This window comes from Onychomys torridus, chromosome 7 (genome assembly GCF_903995425.1).
Source record: "Onychomys torridus chromosome 7, mOncTor1.1, whole genome shotgun sequence".
Classification (NCBI taxonomy): domain Eukaryota; kingdom Metazoa; phylum Chordata; class Mammalia; order Rodentia; family Cricetidae; genus Onychomys; species Onychomys torridus.
The window spans coordinates 74,290,115-74,295,161 of NC_050449.1; the positions used below are offsets into that span (position 1 = coordinate 74,290,115).

General features: G+C 39.4%; 1 pseudogene; it reads right to left on the reverse strand.

Annotated features, from left to right (window-relative positions):
- Window positions 1–3,653: 3,653 nt before the first annotated feature.
- On the reverse strand, window positions 3,654–4,366 carry LOC118587619 (annotated as a pseudogene).
- Between the last annotated feature and the right edge of the window lie 681 nt (window positions 4,367–5,047).

The following is a 5,047-nucleotide window of genomic DNA, read 5'->3' on the forward strand; positions in this document are numbered from 1 at the left end:
TTGAATACTTGGACCTTCTTAGGGAGGCTGCAGGGAGGTACAGGTGTTTTTTTTTAAATTTTTAATTTTTAAAAATATTTAATTTTTTTCTTTTTTATTATTTAAAAATTTTCTATTCATTTTGCATACCAACCACAGATCCTCTGCTCCTCTCTTCTCCTACCCCTCAGCCTTTCTCCCTAACCCACCCCATTACCACCTCCCCCAAGGAAAGGCCTCCCATGGGGAGGTGTGATTTTGATAGAGGAAATACATCAACAAGACTTTGAGAGTTCATGACCCTGACCTGATTGCAGCTCACTCTTGGCTTCCTGTATGTGGATGGACATGTGATTTCTAAGCTTCTGGATCCTGCCACTATGACTGCTACTTGCTACCATACATCCCTGCTATGATGGACTCTTGAATCCCTCAAATCATTGCAGTCAAACGAAACTCTTTTTTTTCTAAGTTAACTTTTGTTCATGGTGATTTGTCACAACAGAATGGTAACTAAGAGAGTGGTTTTTAAAGGAGTACATATTGTCATTCATTAAACTGCATAACACTATGCCATACGAAATAAGACAGGCACTGAGTGATGAACAGTACTTATTGATTCAGTCTAAAAAACCACTAAATCAGAAAGCAGATGCAGAATGATTAGTTAAAGGTACTGGAGAGATGGCAAAGTTGGTGAGAATTTTGGTTAAAGAACATAAAATGTAAGTTACAGGGGAGAAAGAATTTTAAGTGTTTCACTGTGTAGCATGATGGCTGTTCTTAACCACAGTATGCTGTGTACATGGCAGTGCCAAGCAGCATAGTTAAATTATTTTGATAGAGAAAAATGTCAGGTAATGGACATTCTATTTATCCATCCTCCTTGTATATAAGATTTAAAATATGTTGTATGCCACAAATACATGTAATTTTAAATTATTAACTAAAGTTTGTATGGTGATATTTGATCTGTGTACCCCAATAAAGCTTATCTGAGGATCAGAGGAAAAAGCCAACTACTCTAGTAAACACAGAAGTCAGGCAATGGTAGCACATGCCTTTAATCCTAGCATTCTGGAGGCAGAGATCCATCCAGATCTCTGTGAGTTCAAGGCCACACTGGGAACAGAGCCAGGCATTGTGACACACACTTTTAATTCCAACACTAGTTAACCATAATGGTCTGGAGGTCTGCATAGACAGACAGAGGGTGACAGAGCTGGGCAGAAAGAGGAAATGATGTAGCTGGGCAGAGAGAAGAAGTGAGATGGCAGAGACAGAAAGGCATATAGGCATTGGCATACAGGAAATAGGTCTCTTTGGTGGCTGAGGAGTCAGTAAGGTGAGGTAGGCTTTGGCTTGTCATATTCCTCTGATCTCTCAATTTTCACCCCAGTATCTGACTGTTTGTTTTTTTAATTAATAAAACCTTTTAGCAATTTTTCTTACAGGGTTGCTTAAAAGGTTTTCATTTGTAAAGATGGAAAAAGTCAAATGTCAAAAATGTAAATCCCTCTTCTCAGATCTCAGGGAATCCCATGGAGATTGCAAAAGTCAGGGTGGATGGAGGATACCAGGAGAACAAGACTCTGTGAATCCACTAAGCAGGGTGCATGTGAGCTCACAGAGACTGCAGTAGCAAGCAGAGGACCTACACGGGTCTGCACCAGGTCTCTGTGTATACATTAGAGCCTGCAACTTAGCATTTTTATAGGAATCCCTACTGTGAGAACAAGTTGGTCTCTGACTCTTGTGCCTGCTCTTGGGACTCTTTCCCTCCTGTTGGGTTGCTGTGTCCAAACTCAATATGAATGTTTTTTGCTTCATCTTACTGTATTTTATTTTGTGATGTTTCAGTGTTATCTCTCAGAAGACTGTTCTTTTCAGATGAGACAGAAAGAGTAGACTTGGACAGGAGTAGAGGAACTGGGAAGAATAGAGGGAGGAAAAACTGAAACCAGGATATATTGTATTAAAAAATATTTTATGTGCTTTCTTTCGATTGGCTATTTGTCCCTGTGCTTTTTGCAATCTTGGATTCAACAATTCATGCTCTTGTAGTCCCTCCTCTTTCTCGACCGTTGGACACCTGGAGCTCCACCTGGGGCCTGGCTGAGGATCTCTGCATCCACTTCCATCAGTTATTGGATGAGAGTTCCAAGACGACTGTTAGGGTGTTTAGTCATCTGATCACCACACTAGGTCAGATCAGGCTTTCTCTCGACCATTGCCAGTAGTCTACAGAGGATATATCATTGTGGATTTCTGGGGACCTCTCCAACACTCTGCCTATTCCTGTTCTCATGTGGTCTTCATTGATCAAGGTCTGTTATTCTTCGTTCTCCCTTTCTGTTCTTGATCCAGCTGGGATCTCTTGCTCAGGGACAAATAGCCAATCAAAAGAAAGCCCATGAATGATGAACCAACAGCTGTGGAGCCCCTAGCTAGATCAGGCCCTCTGGATAAGTGAGACAACTGAATAGCTTGATCTGTTTTGGAGGCACCCAGGCTGTGGGACCAGGACCTGTCCTTAGTGCATGAGCTGGCTGTTTGGAACCTTGGCTTTCACAGGGACACATACTCAGCCTGGAAGGAGGGGACAGGACCTGCCTGTACTGAATCCACCAGGTTTAAATGAATCCCCAGGGGTGTCTTGGTCCTGGAGGACATGGGAATGGAGGGGGGAGGACAGGGGAACCCATGGCTGATGTATAAAATTAAAACACATAATAAAAAAAATTATTTTAAATAAAAGGGAAAAAAGTGAAAAATAAAAATAAAACTCAGCCCTAGAAAAAAGTAGCCCATTTTCATACATAACCAGACTACACAGATATTAGGTCCTAATTACCATAGTTTGGAATTGTTTGGGATTTTTTGGATGAGTTAAGAGTGAAGGCTTGAAGTTTACTCATGGTGTATGATATACCAGTATTTGATGTTCAACTGGATGAGAGCTATAAGAAGTTTTTAAAAAGTAGATTGAAATCTGTGCAGACATTGATGTTATTTTTTTGGATGTCTAATTTGGGGACCAGCAGTGTGTTTGTTGGACAGATATATTTCTCTTTTCAGCAGATTTAAACTATTCATAAAATATTGGATTCAAGATCTAACATTCTCCAAGGAGGCAAATGCCAATATTTGGATTTGAAAGTGGGACAAGAAATATCAAACTTTTATCCTTCTGGAAGTTTCTTTAGTCATCCTAAAACAATCTCTGTTTGTGGGCTGAAACTAGGTAAATATTCTTTAAACAGAGAACAAAGTTGCAATTCACAGTTAAACATTAAAAAAAATTCCACCACAGAAACAGTAACAATACAATTAACATGACAGTAAAGAGATTTTTGTAATATATATATATATATATATATATATATATGTGTGTGTGTGTGTGTGTGTGTGTGTGTGTGTGTGTGTGTGTGTGTGTGTGTGTGTGTGTGTGTGTGAGAGAGAGAGAGAGAGAGAGAGAGAGAGAGAGAGAGAGAGAGAGAGAGATTGACTGATGGGGCCAGAGAAGAAAAAAAGACTGAGAGAAACTGTGTCTTCATACATGAGCTGTCTAAAATACAGTACCTGCCAAGCCCATGGATATGTTCAAGAAATGTCTGACAGGAGGATGATGCAATAAGAAATCATAGCACATTTTTTTTTTCAAATCTGATAGTTCATTTGTTATTCTGAACGACTTGCTTATAACTGGACCCAGAAGTAGAAGCTTTTAGCAAGGAGAGCCTATGTGTCTTTTGGACATTGGTTCCTCATGTTTTTCTTTGTATTCCTTAATTCTTTTTGCCAAAAGTTTACCATATTCTGCAGCCTTTTCCTTGTTTTTCTTGGTGCATTGTTTATTTAAAAGAAAAGTGGGAATTTATGTTGCAGGATAGTGAAATAAAATGATGCTGAATCATGGAGCTTTAGTGCCGGGTTACTTACCTTCTTTGTTTAAGGGATTTCTGACAACATATTGACTGACATTATCTTCTTTAGCGAGACTGAAAAGTGTGAGGACTCTGAGAGCTCTTTTGGGAGCCAACTGCCAGTACACAGTAGTATCTTTCAGTCTAGGAATGTTCATCCCCAATGTGTCTCCACGCTGACTAGCAATTTCTCTCTCCATTTCTCACTGGTCTATAACAAGAATGTCTCTTACTCACCAGCTGGCATCCTCTTCTATGGATCATGACATCTTGCTTCATGGGAAAATCTTGTTTATTGTTCCCACAAGTGATTCAGGCCACACAACCCTTCCACTTTTCACCCAGAGCACCACCAGCAACTTCTGTGGCCCTGTGCTTCTCATAAACAATACCAAGTTAGCATGTATTGTTCACTTCAATAAGTTTCTGACAGTGTCTGGGAAGGAGGTATTTAGCTTCATCTTGATGCAGCCAATCATCTAGGAAACACACACACACACACACACACACACACACACACACACACACACACACACAAAGCCATGGTACTATTTTTAAATGAAAAAAGAATGGTCTTGGCAATTACATATTAATGCTTTTCTCTTCTTGTCTGTATTAGGAAAAGGGGCATCTTTTGCTTTAGCTTCTTACTGTCTATGAAATCTGTACTCGACATCATCCATGCCAGATAAGTCTCTTCTTACAATAGGCATTATTTATTACAAATACCTTTTGTCATTTAAATTCATTCAGTTCCTTGATTCACTGGCTCTAGGATGGATAGTGTGTTCATAACCTGAGGGTACACATGATGTCTGAAACTGTTTGCCTTTCTGGTTTTAGAATGATGATACTTTAGGCAAAGAAGTTTATCTGAAATTTTATTTGAACCTATCTGGTTCCTTTAAACACATAGTTCAGATAGTAAGAAGTTGTAGAGAATGCTTAGCCTCTTTGTCAGAAATGTCCCAAAGCTCATAGCACGTTTGCCACAGCATTCCTTGAAAACACTGAGCTTAGAGCTTAGCTGTATTTTTATCAAATAAAGGCTGAAGTTTAAAAGCATAAAAGTGTGCTGCATGAGTTTTTTTACTGTATGTAAGTGCTTACCAAAGTACATGCCATCTATTCCTTCATATGAT